Genomic DNA, 23492 nt, shown 5'->3' on the forward strand with positions numbered 1-23492 from the left:
TTTTCATTTTAACTTGATATACATTTTATTCTGTTTGCTTTTGGTACACAAAAATAGTTGTCACTCCTAATTTAGTAGAGAGTAGCTGTAAGAGTCGTTAACCTATTAGGGGTTCTAAAATACAATTTTTACTGTATTTGTTTCAGGTGAGGAAACTACCAAGAAGGTTAGTTCGATGAATTATTACGCATATCGTTTGATGATTCGTGAAAATTCTGACAATTATTTGTTGCGATTTCGTCGACTGCTTCAACAATACTGCGTTGACATGTACGTTAAAATCGAAACGGAGCGCCTGACTTTCATCCGGTTGAATCAAGCTAAATTGCGTTCGGAAGAGTATGTTCATTTACGCGATGCAATAAGCGCAGAAGGAGATTCAGAAAATGTTGGTCGATTGACTATTATTCCAAGGATTCCGATGATCCCAACAGATATGCCCTTTGAGTTTAAACGAATTCAATTCCCGATTCGTCTTGCCTTCGCCATGACGATCAACAAATCACAGGGCCAATCCTTGACTATTTGTGGCCTCAATCTAGAAAATGCGTGTTTTTCTCATGGTCAATTGTACGTGGCATGCTCACGTGTCGGCAAACCATCCGCATTATTTGTTCTTGCGCCTGACCAAAAAACAAAGAATGTCGTTTACCACAAGGTGCTTGAATGAAAATCCGATTAATGAATTAATCAGAGTGTATCCCAGCCTGCACAACATAGTTTTCAATGATTTTTTCTGACATGTGTTTGAAATACTTAATTATTATTATTTTTTTAATTTTTATTCTCATTCTCTATGTATTCATCACCATTCATCAAAATAAAATACTTTTATATTTCTATCTATATTAATATTATTCTGTATCATTGTATTACGTTCATCAAAGCCTAAATTAGTTCAGCTAAAAGGTAACACGACATTCATTGACTGTTAGGCGGTACGAAGTTCGCCGGGTCAGCTAGTAATTCTATACAAGAACAAAACATGACACACAATGTTTTTTCTTTATTACATAATATGTCTTTTGCTAAGAGACGTTACAGGTTGCAAATAAGGTTTGCTTTAAATACGCATTGTAACGTTCGTGAGCGTTAGTCACCTTTAAGACTGGACGTGGTGAACTTACGTTGGTCAAGAATGCCTTTAAGGTATCAAAGGCGCAATTATCAACACCCGATTGAATTTGCACGAGGTCGCGTAATGGAGCTGCGAGAATCTGGATGTTCCTTCCGCGATCCAGAACAAAGAACTGGCAGGAATGTAACCACTGTACATGATTTCTGGCAATGATTGTTACGAGAATGCACGGTCTCTAGAAAACCGGGTTCAGGACGGACACGTTGTACTACTGAGAGGAAAGAACATCAGCTTAAAGATTTGAAAACAAATACATCACCAGGTCCGGATGGAATCCCAGTTCCATTTTACAAAGAGAACTCTACGGCATTGGCCCCTTACCTAGCTTGCATTTAACGGGAATCTCTCACCCAGCGCAAACCGACTCGAAAAAAAATCGCAGGTGACTCCAGTTTGGAAGAAAGATAAAAGAACGGACCCGCAAAATTACAGACCAATATTCCTAACTTCTGCTTGCTGCAGAATCCTTGAACACATCGTCAGTTCGAATATAATAAAATTTCTTGGGGCTAAGAAGCTTATGTCCACGAATCAGCAAGATTTTAGAAAGCATCGTTCGTGCAAGACTCAGCTTGCCCTTTTATCACATGATGTACGGAGAACCATGGATGAAGGGCAATAGGCAGATTCCATATTTTTAGATTTCCGGAAAGCATTTGACACGGTGCCCTATTGCAGGATGTTAACGAAGATACGAACATATGGAATAAGTTCACAGATATGACAGTGGCTCGAAGACTTCTTAAATAATAGAACCCAGTATGTTGTCCTCGACGGCGAGTGTTCATCAGAAACAAGGGTATCGTCAGGAGTGACCCATAGAAGTGTGATAGGACCGCTGTTGTTCTCTATGTACATAAGTGTCGATGTTGAGTGACTGTAAGAAGACACAAAACGACTTACACAAAATTTCCAGTAGGTGTGAGGAATGACAGTTAGCCCTAAATGCGGAAAAATGTAAGATAATGCGGATGAGGAGGAAGAGCAAACCTGTAATGTTCGGATACAGTACTACTAGTATCCAGCTTGACACAGTCTAGTCGTTTAAATATCTGGGCGTTCCGTTGCAAAGCGGTATGAGGTGGAACGAGCATGTGAAAACTGTGGTAGGGAAGGCAAATGGTGTGCTTCGTTTTATTGGGAGAATTTTAGGAATGAGTGGTTCACCCGTAAAGGAGACCGCATATAGGACGCTGGTGTGACCTATTCTTGAGTACTGCTCAAGTATTTATGATCTGTACCAGGTCGGATTGAAGGAAGACATAGAGCAATTCAGAGGAGGTTCAAATGGCTCTGAGCACTATGGGACTTAACATCTGAGGTCATCAGTCCCCTAGAACTTAGAACTACTAACCTAAGAACATCACACACATCCATGCCCGGTCGCGCGGTTCCAGACTGAAGCGCCTAGAACCGCCCGGCCACAGCGGCTGGCTTCAGAGGAGGGCTGCTAGATTTGTTACCAGTAGGTTCGAACAAAACGTAAGTTTTACGGAGATGCTTTGGGAACTCAAATGGGAATCCCCGGAGGAAGACGGCATTCTTTTCGTGAAACGCTATTGAGAAAATTTAGAGAACCCGCACTTGAAGCAACTCCAGCGTAATCCACAAACAGCATTAACTGCCCCTGTACTGACCGAACAAGTGAAACAGGCGTGGAACTTCATCCCACAAACTGATACCTGGCACCTGTACAGTAAATGCCTGCATGTTTGCGTGCTTGCATTCAACATTCCGCAGTTACACCGGTTATTAATGCACCAGCATTCCACATTTGCAATGGCTTATTTTGAGGTTACATTAATCCGTGATTTTGCAATGTTAATCACTTAAATATGTTACCCAGACAAATGTATTTCAGAAATTATATTACTATGCATTAATTGTTTTTGGTATTGTAATTATTTTTCCGTCAGTGTATGTGTGCTGTCTGTTCTGTCGGACATATCCTCCACAAGAGACATCACGCATCTACATGGTGTTTCTTTTGTCTTGAGACAGATAGATATCTAAAAAACGACGTAACGTACGAAAAAAAGGTTCCAAGTTAAAAGTTAATGTCAGTAAAAGGATCATCTGTCCCTGCTGCAACTGAGCATCTCCTAACCACTGTCCCGTGTGAGTGGGATCAACTTTGTGGTTTGAGATGGGAACCCCCCATTTTTGTAGCATATTCGGAAACTATGCCAAGAAATACGTACTATTTAATGACACCATTTATCCCATTCGTGGTAGATAGCTCTGTAATCTACAAGTATCAAGTGTGCCTGTTTTTACAATCAAGAACCGACGTATTTGATTCCACTTTTCATTTTTGATGTAAATGTAAGCCTTTGTATTCTAACGCCTGATATTTTGTGTTCGAAATTTACTTCAGTGTTGCAGATTTAATTATACAGTTCAGTATGATCAGCCATTTCAGTGCCTTGCAAGATTTATTTTATTTAGCGTATGGCAAGTACAAATCACGTATGAAAAATCTAGAAGTACATAACACACAAAACAGTTACAATATCACAAACAAACATCTAGGTTAGAAATATAATCGATTGCACTGTTAGTCGCATCCATGAAGTCCCTTGTTGGCGCAGGGTAGGCCCTCAGAGGGCATTCTACCACGATATGGTGAATTGTCTGCCTGTCAGCGCCGCAGTCGCACTGTGGTGATGGCACTATGCTCCATTTGTACAAGGAGTCCGCACAACGGCCGTGGCTCGTCCTGATCCTGTTAAGGGTAGACCAGATTTTGCGGGGCAAGTCAAAGCCCCGAGGTCTGTTAGATGTTCCCAATAAGGTGTTAACCTGAGGCGGTGTCTTTTCCTCCCATTCTTCTCTCCAGCGGTCCTCAAGAATAAAAGCGTTCTTTACCAGATCTTTGGCACTTGCGAGAGGGGGGTGTCTGGATTTCAATCTATTTTGCTCAATTCCATTACTCAGGGTGTGGATAGGAAGATCTGGGCGTGCGTGTTCTCTGCGCAAATGTGGCGGCGGGATCTGGCTCAATACAGGCAGCCATTGGACAGGAGTTGACCTGATCGTTCCAGAGATAATCCTCATCGTTTGGTTCAAGACTGCATCCACCTTCTTGATGTGAGCACTATTTAACCATATTGGGGAACAGTACTCTGCTGCAGAATAGACAAGTCCTAGCGCAGAGCTACGCAGAACGGAGGCAGTGGACCCCCAACTAGTGCCACAAAGCTTTTGGACAATGTTGTTTCTAGTTCTGACTTTTTCAGCAGTGTTTACAAGGTGTTGTTTATAGCTCAATGTTCTATCGAGTGTCACGCCCAGATACTTTGGTGTTCTATTATATGGAAGAATGCCGCCTTGCAAGAAATTCTGTTTAACATGATCCACGAACAACGGCATGGGTATAATAATTTTTTGTTTCCGTCAGGGTGCTTGATATCCTCTAGCCCCTTCCCTCTCGCCATTTGCGTGCTTGATTCCGATGGATCCCCCTGCCTCCCATCATTTCGCTGAGTCCCTTTGCTTCTCATCGTAACTGTACCTCAGACACTCAAACACAAAGGTTTACGTTTACATGGTAAATGAAATGCAAAATAAAATGCATCATTGCAAAATCAGGCATACTTGATATTTATCGTTTACAGCAGCATCTGTAAAACAATGGTTTCAGTGAACCGCACGTAGATTTTGGACATAGAATCCAAATATGCAATAGAAATGGGGGTTTCTATTGAAAATATTAAGTTGATCCGAACCATGCAGGAGAGGTTTGTAGGAGGTGACTAATTCCAGCACAGACTAATATTAAATTTTTACTTACAACATTTTTTTTCGTACGATACGTCGTTTTCAAGATATTTAGTTGTCTCACGTTAATACAAACAGCCTGTATATGTGCGTATAACGTCATTTTCTTTGGGAACCGTTACTAAAAATTTCCATGAAGTATAATGGTGACAATTTGCTAAACTTGATGAGTTCGCGATCGTTTAGACACTCATAGGTTCTCTTCTTTAAAAATTTCAAACGAAGAATCTAAACACATATTCGACATTTTTCGCAAACCAACAACAGACATTATTATACACAACCAGTCATGCAACCCGAGTACACACAAGCTCGCATATTTTCATTCTCTGTTACATAGGCTAAACAACTCACCACTGAAAAAAGAAAAAATTGAGAAAAAACTAGATATCCTCCGAAATGTAGCTTTAAGTAATCGTTACCCCAAAAACTTAGAAAACACATTATTCAAGAAGAAAACCTATCAAACACATGCCAGTCCCATAAATGAAATAACTTTAACCAGAGACAAAAACGAACCACAGAAAAATTAAGTTCTTGTATGGCCATATCTAAGTATTACTTCCAACAAAATTACTCGATGTTTAAACAATACAAAATTATACACCATATACAGAACCACTAACAATCTACAACGATTATTGAGACACATACCATGTAAATCAGAACCGTTTTAGCAAACAGGAATCTACAAAATTAACTGTTAAGAATGGCCCTAATTTTATATTGGACAAACAGGAAGAAAAATTGGTACACAATTTAAAGGACACACAACAATAGGCGACAATAACTCATCCATATTTGCTGCGCGCTTCAAAGACACCACCAACAAAATACGTAATATAGATGAATCACTTAAAATATTACATAAGTTACAGAAAGGAAAAATCATGGATCTAATCGAAGAAATTGAAATTTACGTCCATCTAAAAGATCAGTCAGACTGAGTTTTAAATGAGCAAAAAGACCTGTGAAATGCAAAATTCCTAGAAAAATTTTTACCGGTCCTACGACGAAGCATTAGAGAACCATAGAACGTAAAATTATCGCTACACTCATTAATAAATAAGAATGTAATACGAAACATCACGGAACCATAAAGCAGTTTTTACTAGACTTTCACAGTTTTCAGTACTCCTTCATTAGAGTACTGTAATAGATGAAATACATAAGAACTTTGTACCAACTATTAAAAAATTACGTGCTCCCACAGTAAAAGAACAAATATTTACAAGTTATTTTAAAGAAATTACATCAGTGATATTTATACCAATGATGAGCGATAATTAAACATAACTGAGAACAAAAACGTATGCAAGTTGATTAATAAATTTCTGTAAAAGAATTAAAACCTTCCCAGCTTTAAGTACGTTAAAACATGGGTCTTATATATAACAGCATTGCAACTATTGCTCAAAAGTAACGTTCTTCTAAAATAGCGTTAAACGTCTCGGATTTATTTTATGAGCGTAGTGTTCTCTGAATATTGGATAAGATGTAGAAGCCTATATATCAGAATTAAATTGCTGGTAAAATGTAGCTGATGAACACAATTCCACTAACACTTTTTTAAAAAACGTTGAAAGATATTTCTTGTTCCGGCCATACCCTACTTCAGTAATCATAAAACTGCAAACCTATATGTAAATCCTTTCGATGTACCATTACACCTTGACGTAGTGCTTTCCGTTGTGCTTGAGCAGGTGAATGCGGTGTTGCCAGGTTGCTCATATCCATACCACACCCCTGCTATAGCGAAATTATGTTTGCATTAACGTAAATAAAATCGTTGTGATTAAAAGTGTAACAATTTTCGACAGAATTGGAGGTTTTGGTGCAGATTTGAGTTAAGTTAAGCGTATTCTAAAGAAAGGCATAGCAATGGTAGAAAATTGCGTAAGTGGAAAAAAAACAAGACAGAACAAAATGTAACGCTATCAGTTCCACGGGTAACTCTTCTGTCAAGTGGGCAACTGATGTAACGGTGCTGCATATCCCGGTATACTTGAGAGACCCGGTTTTTCTGCTAGCAATAAACAACAAGATAGCTTAACAACGGGACTCTCATTTAGGCCAACTGTGGAGATCAGACAAGAGGTGGTGGTGTGTAGCGATAGCTACATTCGGTTTCAGAAGCATAAAGGGCAACGTGTTTTCACCTATTTCATTCACCTCAGCTATCTCTGCCCTGATTCTACCACAATAACAGGTAAAGAGCTGCTTTTGTCAAACAATACTGAACGTTTGGGTACAAGGTGAAAAGTTCTGGGTCTGGCCTAGACGTGAAGCTAAATCCCTGAAATTTTGTTACTGGTATGTTGGAACATGTTGCGTAATAACGTAAGTTAAACTCCGTGGTTTTTCGCCAGAGGAAATTCAACCAACAGAAGTTAAAGTCACGCAGAGTCTGCTGCTTCATTTTCAACAATTGAGACTTCCGTTCGAAGACGATCTGCGCAAAGGGGGGCCCAAAATTGTAGGCAAGGATGAAAATATGCAGTGGCCGAAAAGCCACTGACAACTTAAACCCAGAAAATCTGAGGGCAGCATGTTAAAAATACATTCATTTCTCTTAACAGGCAAATCACTCAATTACGCCATGTATTCTGACATTGGACACGACTAGCCAGTTTCGTTCTCGTTTGGAGAAAGATGTTTAGCACGCATGTGGTTGACATAGTATCCTACTTTACTCTTAACTCTGACTTCTCATAAGTCCAATGCAGACTCATTTTACTGACAGTAATGCTCGTCCTGTAGGTCTCATATACGTTTTATTTATTTTTATTTTACTTACTTATTTATTTTTTAGTGATGCGGTCCGCCACGAATTCATCTCCTATGACAACCTCTTCATCTCAGAGTAGCACTTGCAACCTACGTCATCAATGGATCAATTATAATTGATAATTTGGCAAATAATTATTTGCCAAACATATCCCAATCTCTGTCTTCCTCTACAGTTTTTGTCCCCTACAGCTCCTTCCTTCCCCGATGTCTTAACACAGGTCCTATCATCGTGTCCCTTCTCCTTGTCAGTGTTTTCCACATATTCCTTTCCTTTCCGATTCTGTGCAGAACCTCCCCATTCCTTACCTTATCAGTCCACCTAACTTTCAGCATTCGTCTGTAGCATCATGTCTCCAATGGTCCGATTCTATTCTGTCCCGTTTGTCCCACAGTCCATGTTTCATTGCCGTATAATAATGTGCTCCAAACGTACGTTCTCTAAAATTTCTTCCTCAAATGAAGACCCATGTTTGATACTAGTAGACTTCTCCTGACCACAAATGCCGTTTTTCTCAGTGTCTCGCGTCCGTCGTAATTTAATATATTATTATTGTTATTTTGATTTTTTGATTGTTGCCGACTTACGTGGAGGGCCTCAATAAAAAAGATATTTCATTCAATTTTGATTTACGGTTAAATGATTTTGTGAAGTTCTCCTTTTTAACAATATTAATCTCAAATTATTTGTTACGTTAATGAATGTTGGATTCGCGGAATCTTAAAACATGAGCATACAAGTTGAACATTGGAATAAACTTTTCATATCAATTTCCTCGGCTAGTCAGTTCACTTTAAAGCAAGAAATCTTTAGTTATTAATTACAATTGCGGCCCACACACGCGCGAGAGTATTTTTTCTTACCTCCGTTAACCATTGTATTGTAGTCGGAGTCTTGGCTCTGGCTGTTGGCTATGGCACTGAAAATAAGAATCTTAAAGCTACGTATTTCTGCAACGTCGTGCGGCTGTGGAGAAAAATTATATTATGTTAATAGCGGGCGAGTGTTTCGCTTCCGCAAATTTTTCATAAGTTAATATCGCCACGTAATGGCGTCGTTGGCTGCATCGGACGCTGCGATTGTTGAACTGTAAATTACTTGAACGCAGGTTCATTCAAGGAAGGCGGACACGAAATCGGAATCACCTCTTACAAATTAAAAGTGCACAATAATATTAAGTCAATGTATTATCTGTTTAACTCATACAAATATGCTTACATTTGCCGGCACTCGAAAGATGTCCGTCTACACGCAATAAAGACAAGCGAAGAAGTGAAGAAGACTAAAAAATTACCAACAGGGTATCTTGTCATCTCTTTAGATGATTTTGTTACATTTCCTTGCACTCTAAACCTACCCAGAGAAATTATTATTTTACGGCTACATGATAAAAATATATTATTCAATTTTTAAATGTCTCTTCCTTATAAATACTGTTTTTAAGTCTTTTTGTAATATAGCACTGGGGACGCTATATTGCCCCCCGAAATGTTTCTGTCATAAAAAATGTTCGTGTTTTTTGACATTAATATTTCCTCTTTCATGTCCACAGTGTCCACACGCAGAGTTTTCTTTCACAGTCTACATATGTCACATCGTATGTTTAAACCGTTGTAATTACTGAGGTGTGTTGCACACAAAGTGTAATACAGATGAAGTTATCTACATAAGAATGTAATATACAATTGGTTACGTATACAGTCTTGTACAAAAGAAAAGGACATAGAATAGTTTCATTTTGGCTGCTTCTTCTTAGGGTTGCAACTTTTGCAGTGTTCAAGGTATACAATCACGAGTTAGTCTGTAGTACGTGAAGTCCCAGGGGTGTCAACTGTTCGCTCCCTATTTGGCACGGCCGTAGGGAAACCCTGGGGAAAACCTCGGCGGAGCGACAGACTAACTGCTTTGGTTACTTTCACTTATTTTTTTTTTTTTTTTTTTTTTGGAATGTCATTGGAGTACAGGATGTGCATACTTTGTCAACATTTCTTCGTTGCACTATGCAGAGAAATGAGGTGATTATAACAATTGGTTGCGATGTCGTTGATGATCTACGCCGCGACGTTTAGCTCGCGACGGCGCCGGTTGGTGTGTTCGGTGCTCGGCGCTCGCGGCGGCTGTGGAGAGGCCAACGCCCGCTCGACGCCAGCGTGTCTCTCGCCGTCGTGGAACGTCAGAATCAGCTGATCGGCTGCACGGTTGGCGATGCGCTTCTGTCTCGCTAGGGCGTGGCGGAGTGGGATGATATTCGCCCCCCGCGCTTGTTGGTAGGAGTCAGCTCTGCTACGCATCTCCGACGTAGTACATGAAACATACACACATCCAACGTAATATTTGTTTCCCGCTGCTGATGGTTACGCTAGTAGGAAAGAAGCATTTATTAGTGCGACAGTTGTTGTTAAGTTTTCGCCAGTTTCCGAGTGTCAAGCCAGCACTGTCCCGCAGTATACATGACATTGATCTTCTCCAGTGAATGCAGTTTTGATGCGCCACTGTTTCCATTACACGTCAGTTTTTGTCTTGATAAAATTATTTATGTTTTCGCCGCACTCGCAGGCACTGGTGAGTGTCCCAGTACGAGCTTAGCACAAACATTCGCCGTTTCTGCGGTCGCTGTTTTGCAACAATCGACGCATCGCATTCCAATCTCGCATTATTGTACTAACTGAAATAACAGTCTGTCCCAAAAATATTGACTGTGGGTTCACTTCACTTTAACAGTTCACATTTATAAGCTAATTCACAGTTTTTCGTGCATAATATTGGCGTTGGCGTCCTCACCATTGTTGAACGTTCAATACTAGCACTTCACTGTCCGTATCACAGTTTCACCTTCACAGTATTTCACGCTACTTAAAGTAACTGTTTCGATTAGTTCACAAACACTAATGTATTTCATTCAGTATGAACTGGACTTTGGCTCGTGCTGGCTTTTACCACTCTCTCGCACTAATTATCTCTTTTCATTTACCACTTAGAGTCTTACTTGCCTTCAGATTTTTTTTTTTACTATACAATTATATTTACGTCTCATCTGAGGTAAGTCCCCATGTCATGTCTGCCCACTCATTGCGTACTTGCCCTCCAGAGCCAGACTCGACTTTACAAAACTTTGCCTCTCGCATTATTGTACACATTTGATAATCTAGGCCTAGCGTGCAAGTTCCTAGATTAGTGTTAGTTTTGTGACTTTTGTTTACACGATAAAGTCGTGCAAATCTCGGCCTTAGCAGATGGCAATATATTTTAACAGTGCTTAGCGGTAGTCGCGTTTACTGATTTGCTTTGTACCTTGCCCACAACACATGAGGTACCTTGGGTGATGTACACCCTGCACTCATGTTGTTTAGTAAATTATGATTGAGCATATTTCAAAATCGGCGTAGACATAAATACATGGAACAACATACACACTATAATATTGAATTTTCATAAGTTTTATTACTACTACAGTTCAAAAATATTCATGACACACTAATGAAAAATTCCTTCATCATTACATGCTGTTGAATTTTTTTTAAAAAAATATTTTTAAAGCATTTTTAAAAATGAGATTTGTAAATTATTCTTAAACCTACGTTCATTTTTCTTTCAAAATACAATTACTTAAAAATACTGCTATTCCTTAACATCTACAAAATTGAATCACACTAATCTTGTGTGCCTGACTGTCTTTAAATGTTACACTAAAATCTGAACATTTACACACAGAGAAAAATACAAGCTTAACCTATTATTCACAAATGTAAACGTTGCTCTACTGAGCGAACTACTTTACGTCTTTGTATGGATAGAGTCATTTGATCTCTTCCGATTCTACGTCACCCAACAAATAGCTACATCCATGTGGTAAGTCTATGATTTTGTAGGGCCTGGCATACACCGGTTGCCATTTCTTATTCTTTTTCGCTAACAGGGATGACTTGGGATGAGTCCTCATTAGCACCAAGTCACCTGGTTGATACACTGTTACCTTCTTTATTTTCTGGTCATGTTTCTCCTTTCGGTGCTCCGCGCACCTCGTTAAGTTATTTAAAGTCTCAGCTATGATTTTGTTCGTGAGGTACAACTTGTCTTGGTACAGTTGGTAATGGTGACAGCCAGCTGTCGGTTTCATTCTTTCCAAACATGACTTCTAGTGGAGTATAACCGGTGGCCGAATGTGGCAATCAATTATGGAGTTCCTCAAAAGTCGAAACGTATTCTGCCCACTTGGTGTGGCGATTCGGAATGTAAGTTCTCATGAACCTGCTCAACTCTTTAAAGGTACGCTCTACAAGACTGCTCTCCGGGTGAAATCGAGCTACAAGAATGTGTTTAATACCTTGCTCTTGTAGAAACGTTTTCCATTTGAGACCAGTAAAATAGGTGGCATTATCAGATAATATGATCTGTGGTTTGCCAACATTAACAAAATAATCTGTTCGTAATTTCTGACTGAGGGGTGTGGCCGTTGAAGCTTTTACAGGATACAATTTTAGAAATTTGGAAAAGGCATCATATACAGCAAATATATACTTCACACCACCTCTGCTAGTGGGTAGTGGCCCTAGAATGTCAACAGAAACTAGTCGTAATGGTTTGTTAGGAACAACAGGGTGCAATTCACTTACCGTGGGCAGATTTGTAGGTTTCGTCCTTTGACAAACTACACATGTCCTTACAATATTCTGAATTATTCTTTTCATATTCTTAAAATGACATTGTCTTGCGAGAACTGCTCTACATTTTTCAATGCCCATGTGTCCCCACGAAAGGTGCACGTGCCAGATTAAATCACTGATACATACTTCCGGTACACAGATACACCACAGGTCCTTGTTAACATCCTTCCGGTAATATAATACCCTATTTTGCACAAAATAATGGCTACCTATCTGATTTCTACCCGAAGCTAGGAGTTCTTGTTTGAGTTTTCCCAAGGACGGATCTTCGTCCTGTAAACTAGGCAGTTGCTTGCACGCCTGCAGGAATTTTTTTCGACAAGTAGGGTATTTCGTAACTAAAATTTTGTACTCTGTTGCCTGTTCTAGTATTGTTGTTAGCTCAGGCAGACCTTGCGGCAACCGTGACAAATCATCAGGTACTACGTTGTCACAACCTTTTATATACATTATTTGAAATTGATATTCCTGCAGAGCAAGCACCCACCTAGTCAACCTGTCGTGCATTAACTTTCATGTCAGCAAAAAACTTAAGGCCTGATGATCACAGAAAATTTTTTCATTTTTTCCGTACACATAATATCTGAACTTCTTCATGGCCCATACTACTGCTAGTGTTTCGAGTTCGGTGACTGTATATGATCGTTCACAACCTGACAACACTAGGCTTGCGAAACCGATTTTTCTTACGTTCTTGTTTCCACCTTCCTCATCGATTTGGAATAAACAAGCGCCTAGTCCGACAGTGGAAGCGTCTGTAGTAAGGCAAAATTCCTTTGACATGTCAGGATGTGACAGTAGATTAGCATTTAGAAGGGCTTGTCGTATTTGCTCAAATGACTGCTGGCACAGTTCATTCCATATCCAGGGTGTATTCTTTCTCAACAAGTTTAACAGGGTATTATCATTTAAAAGCTGGTCAGGTATGAATCGTCTGAAAAATTACTCTAGACCCAGAAACGTCTTCAACTGTTTCTTGGTTCTAGGAGGAGGGAAGTTCTCAATTGCTGCCATTTCCTTCGGATCTGGCACAATACCTGTAGGTGATATTACATGACCAAGAAATTTTATTCTCTCCCTGCCAAATTTGGATTTTGTGAGGTTTGTTGTTACGCCTACCTCAGAAAATCTTTTTAGTACGCATCTCAGAGTGTCCATGTGGCTTTCCCAATCGGGAGTAGCAATTAATAAGTCATCGACATACAACGTTACTCGGTCCAACAAATCTGGTCCTAATACTGTATCGAGCGCTACAATGAAGACACCTGCACTAACATTTAATCCAAATGGTAAAACTTTAAATTGGTAACTTCTGCCGGAAAACACAAATGCAGTGTACTTTCTTGATGATTCAGTTAGTGGGATTTGCCAATACGACGAACGCATATCGACAGAGGTCAGATATTTCACTCCATAAAACTTCTGTATCTATTCATCCAGGTTTTCTGGCCGCGTTCTGACAGGTACAATTATTTTGTTAATATCGCGTGCATCAAGCACGAGACGTATACTGCCGTCCGCTTTCGCTACGGCCACGAGCGGACTGCTGTACGGGGAGAGAGATGGTTCAATTATCCCCCAATCAAGCATTTTTCTTATTTCCTTCGTAACTGCCTCCTTCTTTGACCACGGGATGGTGTAGTTTGCGTGACAGAAAGTATCGTGAGGTACCACTTCGATGTTATAGGTGTAGGCCTCGATAACACCGGATTTTTCAGAAAACACATTCTCATAATCTGTAAGTAGCTGAGTCAGTTCGTTTTGTTGTGCTTCAGTCAAATGTTCTGACTCCCTGACTTTCATGGCTATCAGTTTCCTTTTTTCCTCTTTGTCTTCAGTAATAAATTCTTTATAATATGCTTGTCTCGTACTTAAGTCAGAATATATTCATTACCTGTATTCCTTCGAATCTAGACTGAAAGCTTCGGCAATATTTACCGTGCACTTCCCGTGACCTCAACAATGGCAAAATTACACGTCTACCCTCATTCATAAGGCTTACTTCCCCGCACAAGAGGTCGATTTTTGCGTCCCTCTGACGTAAAAATTCCATCCCCAGGATGCAAGCAACACCTAATCCCTTAACTACTAGAAACGAGCTTTTCATTGCTTAATTTCCTACCGTAAACTCGACTTGCACCTGGTGCTTTATGATATGAGATTGTGCACCTATTGCACCTGTTACACGACAATTCTTCACTGGCAATACTGGTATTCTATTATTTTGACTCAAGTACTTGTAAAAATTTGCACTCATGACATGGGTTGACACACCGGTATCGATTATTATCTCTATTGGTGCTCCGTACATATCTGCTTGCAGTATAGCCTGCACAACACTTTTGTCGGTTCAGTTACACTTCTGCGGTATGTCTAAAAGTTCCTTTTCTATTTTTATTCCCTCATTGTATCTCAGCATACAAAGTTTATGGCTGTCATCCGTGAATGTGCCCTCACTACACCATCCTGCAGCCAAAAACGGAGAGCGTATTGTGGCTGTCTTTAGTTTAACGGATGAGCATTAGTCGATTGACAGTTGTCTGTCACTTCCACTAACCTCACATTGTGGTTCTGGTTGTTGTTGCTGCTACTGTTGGGTTGGCCACCCTGCCTCCCCGATGGTGTATTTTGATATTGTGTATGGCTCTGGTTTTGCGGTGGTCGGTTGTAACTCCCTGACATGTTCTGTGATGGACCTGGGTTGGCGTTCCATTGTGGCGCTGTGTTTTGTTGCCACTGTGGTGTCAGTTCATAACTACCACGCCACTAGTTTCGGTTGTTCCGCCATTGCGGATTGCCGTTACCATTATATCCATCAGTCATACGTCCATCATGATGTCTCTTTCGATTTTGACGATTATAACCGTTGCCGTTATAACCATTACCATTGTTTGTGCCTCGATTCCATGGCCGGTGCTCTTGCCTATTCCCGTTACCATTTGGTACTACGTTACTACCATTACTGCGGCTGCCATTGTAATCGGCTTTTTGTTGATTACAACCTGCATGGTTCCACTTGTTTTCGGTTTTCATATCTTCGATCAATAAGTCAACAGAATCCACTATTTCCATGAACTGTTCTATATCGTATTCCGGCACATTGATGAAATATCTTTTAATTTCACTGGGCAACTTCATTTTTATTAATCTGATTATGTCACGATCGGACATTGGCTCGTCCCAGTACCTGGTTTTGTTTATATACTTTTCAAAATATTTGCGTAACGTTCCCACCTTAGGATTGTACATTTCTGGACTGTACAACTCCTTTCGTAGTCTTTCTTGGACGCTATCGGACCAGAATTTTTGCAAGAAAGCACCTTCAAACTGTTGCATCGTTAGACATTTTTCGGACACGTCGGTGGCCCACAGTGCCGCGTCACCTTGAATAAAAGGAGACCACGAACTGTATTCTTTGTCTTTCCATCCATGTCCTGGGAAACACATTTCTGAAGCTCTTAATAAATACCACAGGCTGGACATTTCGTTTTTCGCTATTGAAGGGTTGGAATGTCCTGTGTTTTATTACATTGTCCTCTTTTTTGCACATCTGATTGCTACATTCTGTGCGCTGCACGGTATCGCATGTTTTTCCTGCTCATAATTCACATTAGGTTGCGGTTGCGCACTCGCACCCTGCATACCGTCAGCGTTATTATAGTAATCAGTACGCGGAGTTGGATTCATTATCTGTCCGCCACTGTTTACATTGCTTTCCAACACAGACAGTCTCCGCGCGACCTCCTGTTGCCAATTTGGCAACTCCGCTGTCACACGGGACTTGATCTGTGTTCATTCGGCATGTAGTGCGGCAGCGCTAGCGTCAATATTTGCACTCGCGGCCGCAGTCGCATGTTCTACTGCTGTTTTTACGTCGCTTTCAATCTTTGCAGATATCTCGCGATCCTTTCCTTCAAGCCATTCATTAAATTCTTTGTCGACTTTTTGAGCTTGCACTTCCAAATATGTATCAATACTTTTCAGTGCATCTATCTCCAAATTATCCACGCGGGTGGTTGAAGTCTGGATGTTGTCTTCAAGCCTAGCCTGTGATATCTGTAATTTTTGCATTTCGCCGGGTATTTCTTTGCAAGCATCCCGCATCCCGGCAAGTTCGCTTTGGATACTGTCTAGCTTCGCTTCACTGCGCTGCTCTTGCTCGCTGAGCTTTTGCGTAAATTTTTTCCCTTGGTCATGTAGCATTTGCGTTAATTTTTTCTCCTGCTCATGTAGCATCTGAGCCAGTTTTTCGTCTCTTTGTTTTTCCCTCTGTTCTGACATTCTTCCTTTTTCCCTTTCTTTCTGTTCTCTTTGTTGCTCTTGCTCGTAGAACATCTGAGCCAGTTTTTCGTCTCTTTGTTTTTCCCCCTGTTCTGACATTCTTTCTTTTTCCATTTCTTTCTGTTCTCTTTGTTGCTCTTGCTCATAGAGCATCTGAGCCAGTTTCTGATCTCTCTCCCTATCTCTTTCTTCTAACCTGCGCAGAAATTCTGCAAATGGGTCTGCAATCGGTGAGCATACTGGTGCCCCGCTTAATCTAGCACTCGATTGGCCCCCCTGCCCAGGCAGTGGAGTAGTTGTTATTTTATTCCCATTCTGCTGTGGAGCGTCAGATCCTCGCCCCCCGCTCCAGAAATTATGTTATCCGAGGCGATGGCTTGGGATTCGTTCACGTTTTGCAACTGACCCTCACTTTCCATATTAACAAAATTTTGTTCGTCCGGTACGGATGCTTTAGCTTGTCCTATCTTACCCATAATAAATTCACTTTAAGCCACTGACGAATCTTTAACACTGATACACACACGAATAATTATCCCCTCCAAAAATAAACATATAAATACACAAAACGAATAATTATCCCCTCCAAAAATAAACACATAAATACACAAAACACCGAAGGTATCGCATGTGCACATGAGTTCGATATTCCACACAGAGCTACACAGGATGCTTGCACAATAGGCCTTACCTTATTATTTTTCTTTCTCGCAATCCTTTTACTTTTCTACACGTTTTCTTCTCCAGATCTCCTCAGGGTGTGGTTTTGTTGTTGTACATGAAAAAGAATTCATATAAGCATTAATATTTTACAACAATTAGACACATACATAATTACATTCATTACAATAAAATCATACTGATCGGGCCCCAAAGTTGCGGCGCCAATCTCGCGTCCGTCGGCCGTCGTAATTTAATATATTATTATTGTTATTTTGATTTTTTGATTGTTGCCGACTTACGTGGAGGGCCTCAATAAAAAAGATATTTCATTCAATTTTGATTTACGGTTAAATGATTTTGTGAAGTTCTCCTTTTTAACAATATTAATCTCAAATTATTTGTTACGTTAATGAATGTTGGATTCGCTGAATCTTAAAACATGAGCATACAAGTCGAACATTGGAATAAACTTTTCATATCAATTTCCTCGGCTAGTCAGTTCACTTTAAAGCAAGAAATCTTTAGTTATTAATTACAATTGCGGCCCACACACGCGCGAGAGTATTTTTTCTTACCTCCGTTAACCATTCTATTGTAGTCGGAGTCCTGGCTCTGGCTGTTGGCTTTGGTACTGAAAATAAGAATCTTAAAGCTACGTATTTCTGCAACGGTGTGCGGCTGTGGAGAAAAATTAATATTATGTTAATAGCGGGCGAGTGTTTCGCTTCCGCAAATTTTTCATAAGTTAATATCGCCACGTAATGGCGTCGTTGGCTGCATCGACCACTGCGATTGTTGAACTGTAAATTACTTGAACGCAGGTTAATTCAAGGAAGGCGGACATGAAATCGGGATCACCTCTTACAAATTAAAAGTGCACAATAATATTAAGTCAATGTATTATCTGTTTAACTCATACAAATATGCTTACATGTGCCAGCACTCGAAAGATGTCCGTCTACACGCAATAAAAACAAGAGAAGAAGTGAAGACGACTAAAAAATTACCAACAGAGCGTATCTTGTCATCTCTTTAGATGATTTTGTTACATTTCCTTGCACTCTAAACCTACCCAGAGAAATTATTATTTTACGGCTACATGATAAAAATATATTATTCAATTTTTAAATGTCTCTTCTTTATAAATACTGTTTTTTAAGTCTTTTCGTTATATAGCACTGGGGACGCTATATTGCTCCCCGAGATGTTTCTGTCATAAAAAATGTTCATGTTTTTTGACATTAATATTTCCTCTTCCATCTCACAGTGTCCACACGCAGAGTTTTCTTTCACAGTCTACATATGTCACATCGTATGTTTAAACCGTTGTAATTACTGAGGTGTGTTGCACACAAAGTGTAATACAGATGAAGTTATCTACATAAGAATGTAATATACAATTGGTTACGTATACAGTCATGTACAAAAGAAAAGGACATAGAATAGTTTCATTTTGGCTGCTTCCTCTTAGGGTTGCAACTTTTGCAGTGTTCAAGGTATACAATCATGAGTTAGTCTGTAGTACGTGAAGTCCCAGGGGTGTCAACTGCTCGCTCCCCATTTGGCACGGCCGTAGGCAAACCCTGGGCAAAACCTCGGCGGAGCGACAGACTAACTGCTTTGGTTACTTTCACTTATTTTTTTTTTTTTTGGAATGTCATTGGAGTACAGGATGTGCATACTTTGTCAACATTTCTTCGTTGCACTATGCAGAGAAATGAGGTGATTATAACAATTGGTTGCGGTGTCGTTGATGATCTACGCCGCGACGTTTAGCTCGCGACGGCGCCGGTTGGTGTGTTCGGTGCTCGGCGCTCGCGGCGGCTGTGGAGAGGTCAACGCCCGCTCGACGCCAGCGTGTCTCTCGCCGTCGTGGGACGTCAGAATCAGCTGATCGGCTGCACGGTTGGCGATGCGCTTCTGTCTCGCCCGGGCATGGCGGAGTGGGATGATATTCGCCCCCCGCGCTTGTTGGTAGGAGTCAGCTCTGCTACGCATCTCCTACGTAGTACATGAAACATACACACAACCAACGTAATATTTGTTTCCCGCTGCAGATGGTTACGCTAGTGGGAAAGATGCATTTATTAGTGTGACAGTTGAGATCAACGTGATTCTCGGTTTCTCTGAGTTGTACCACGGTTAATTTGTTGTTAAGATGTTTAATTGCTTCAAGCAAACGCAAAATACCGAAGAGGAAGTGCTCATTCCAAGAAAATATATGCAGACCAACGGTTCTTCATAAAACGAGGGAGGCGTGACTACGACGCAGATGTGTAATTTGTAAGTGTTATGATATTTTTTGTGGATGGGGAAGAACTGACATTAAGTATCATTTAGCTGACGTAAAGCACAAATCAATCGTGTACTCTGGAAGCACTTAAAAATGGACAGTTACTTTGTTTCAAATTCATTCAAACAGGGGCAATTAGTAACAGTAGCGAAATTTAAAATCATTATGTCTTTGAAATCGGTGAACTGTACTTTCACGCTAAGCTCCAAACTCTTTAATGTTTCGAAGCCACAAAAAATGTGACGTTGGGCATAGCAAAATTAACAGCAATTGTAAAATAATTGTTTGCGCTCGACATTGTCATACAAATGCACAGTAATCTTTCAAAGTTCGTTTTTTTATATATTTACCTGCAGCTGCTCGCAACTAAAACAAATTCCAGCATTTGCTCCAATCTTTCACCTTTCTAAGCTTGAGAGACATAGCCAACTTTGTCCTGATTTCTCCTTTCCAAATTACATCCATTTTTAGTCAATGTGAGAGAAATGTTCTGTTCGTCAGACAGAAATTATGGCAATCCGAGATGCATAAAAAAGCTGGACGCAGAGTTAGCTCGAAATGGGCACGAACAATACCTACATTTACTCTTAAGTTCGGTTTTATTGAATAGCAGAAATCGCTCAACCAGCTGAACACAGTGCTTGAAGTCCGGCACAGAGTTGTCCAGCGTGCTCAGACCAGCATTCGCCTGCTGGTGGGGTAGAATGGTTCGTTTCTATTGGCTTCCTAGGGGAAGTGGTGGGTGGAGGGGGCAGAGGGTATATGAAGACCACTCCACTCCCAGTCGCCCTCATTCTGTCGTCAAGCACAGTAGTGTGAGGTCGATCGTCTTGCTCTCGCTCTTGCGCGTCAGTTTGCCCCTTTTTCTGTGTGCGTGTTACAAGTTTAGGTGAAAAAATGAAACGTTCAGCAGCAGGATCGAGCACCGTCGATAGAGCTAGTGGTGGCTAACGGCAGAGACCGTTAGAACACGATGGGGAATTACCTGGTAAGTACAAATTCAAATCGGTAACTGTAATTTTCTACTCCATTAAGAATTTCGTAGTATTGAATACATTTCTTCTTATTGTTTCAGTGCACATCCACCAACATCAAAGCGTGGGTGGAATCAACGCTGTGGTGCAACAGCAGGGATCGTGGGAGCAGCTGCTGCATCAACAGCAGCAGCATCGGTAGCATTGCAAGTATGTATTTCATCTTTGTAGTACAGCAGGGATCGTGGGAGCAGCTGCTGCATCAACAGCAGCAGCATCGGTAGCATTGCAAGTATGTATTTCATCTTTGTAGTACTGGTATGACCAGTGAGTCTGTAGATGATTTCGAGGGATCAAAATCAGTGACTGTAACTCTTTTTTCACGAAGGGTTTCGTATTGAATACATATCTTATTTTTTCAGCATATATCCAGCGGGTAACTGAAGAGGGCGAGAGGCATCAGCTACAGCAGCAGCAACAGCAACAGTGGATGCAGCAGCAATATCGTCGTAAGTAGAATATATATCTGTCATCAAATACGTAATTTGTTGCGACCAAAGAGTCTGACGTTGTTGTAGATGATTACGAGGGACCAAAATCGATAAATGTTATCTTTTCACTAAGAATTTCGTGTTGTTGCACTATGTGTCATATATATGTAATTTGTTTCAAAAAAATTACATCACTAACTTAATGTGTTGCTATTCCTGTAGATGATTTCTAGGGTCAAAATCGATAAACGTTACTTCTTTCCTAAGTTCACAAATAATTTCATATTGTTTCAGTATATATATCGATTAATTGTTTTTCATCTCCATAGTGCGGTGTATGTAATACAATTTCATCGCATATGCAATATGATACATATTCTTTGTTGCTATAGATGATTTCCTGTCATACAAAGAGGGGGGACAGAGAGGGGTATGTGCAGGAGATATGCAGGGAACATCGCAAATCTCTTGTGAGTGTATGCTCTAAAAAAATATTTGTTTCCTGTAGTTTTTGTGTGTATATGTTTTTATTATTAGATCATTATGTTGTAGGTGATATAGGGCAGCTGGACAGATGGATCTTTCCAAATTGAGGCAATGGCGAAATGCCGCAATGGGTGGAGGAGATAGTGGAAGACCTTCGTCGTCGTGAGGAGATGTGGGAGATGCCACGGAGCCAGAGTAAAATCGATAATACATACTCACTGTGCTTACAAATAATCAGTGTTCTCTCCTTCCCTACAGCAGCAAGATATGTCTAGAACGTTATAGTTAACATTTTTTTCGTTATTCCACAGCGGCTGCTCAAGGGGAATAATTCCCACAATACGCCGTGGCTTGGGTACCGAAGGCGGCGAAGTCTGTAATATCGAGACGGTGTCCTGCAAGGCATTCTTCTCCAGCAAGGGCGCCGCTAGCCGCCGCCCGGGAAGCCGCTGTCGCCGCCACCCTAGCACCACTCTGGCATTGATGAACCACTCTCTCTCAGGTTAGTGGGTCCGGGATGCAGCAACCAGGCTGCTCGCAATGGCCTCATTCCGCAGCGTCTCCTCCTCCTCCTGGTGCCCCGCCATCAAATCCTCACCGATCACGTGAGGTATTGTACATATCCCTCAACACATCACGATAAGCAGCTGCATCACCTAGTTATATTTATGTTACTGGTAATAGAGATGATCCTATGGCTAGTGGCAGTTTCCTTTAGTTTTAGTGAAGGGCATCAGGTCAGTGACACCACACCGCAGTTAGAATACTCGGTGATTGCAGACGCCTTTGAGGAGCGAATCTCGTACACGAAGATTGACAATCCGACAGGAGGGTACGGCGACCCTGTCGGTTTTCTTAGTGTGTGCCTTCCTGTCATGGAAACGGATCTCCTCAAGGTAGTCACTGATCCGCGCTATTCCGCCATTAAATGCACTGCGGTGCTCTGCGTCGAACTATCGCACTCCCCCCCCCCCCTTCCCCCTCTTCACCCCCCATCAATGTTGATTTTCACTTTGAAGACATCACTTTTCATTATCTTTGGGGAAGAAAATGGCGTGATAAGGTGGAGCATGTCAATCAGCGAGTGGTTTCGTAAATCCACCTTGAGTGCTAAGCTGGCCCGACTTTCCGAGGTGGAAGTGAGAGGGTCAACTAAAGCGCTCAGCCAAATACTACACCTGCGCATCCATACATATGTCTATGATCCGGTAAATGGAAGGCCCGACTATATCAAGCTGCCTAAAGATATGACTAATACGAAGGGATGCATTAATGTAAAAAAATGAAAAGAATTAGGCTTGTTTTGCATTGTCAGTCCTGGCTTGAGATAGAAGAATGAAAGAGAACCCACATATTGATACGGTAGATACCTTGACATTCATAAGTTTTACAACTTTGATGGTATCTATTTCCCCGTCAAAATCCAGGACATACCTAAATTTGTGGCTCAGAACACCAGAATAATGGTTCATGTTTGTGACCTGGAAAAGAAAAGCAAGTCAGATGAGCAGGACAAGCATATTGTCGTCGGTCTCCTCCATTTCTCAAAATTTGCCAGTGAGCGTGAGTTGCATGTAAACATGCTACTCTTCTCTGAAGGTAATAATTATCATTATGTTTGGATCAAAGACATGTCCCAACTCCTTTCCACCCTAGTGAGGAAGCACAATGGGAAACGGCCCTTTTCCTCAGACAAGGTATTAGCCGAGCATCTAGTAGATTGCACTTCAAAGGACCCAGTACATGCTATTATGCCTACTAAGGAAAACAAATTCATAAAGTTTAAAAATGCCTACTACCAGGAGTGATGCCCTTTTTTAAAGTACGCCGACTTTGAATGCCTTCTCGCTCCTGTGACCCACTGTAAAGGTGGCCCCACGACCTCACTCACCACCTTTACAGAAAAACACATACCATATGTGTCAGCATACCAA

This window comes from Schistocerca cancellata, chromosome 6 (assembly GCF_023864275.1).
Source record: "Schistocerca cancellata isolate TAMUIC-IGC-003103 chromosome 6, iqSchCanc2.1, whole genome shotgun sequence".
In the NCBI taxonomy this organism is placed as follows: domain Eukaryota; kingdom Metazoa; phylum Arthropoda; class Insecta; order Orthoptera; family Acrididae; genus Schistocerca; species Schistocerca cancellata.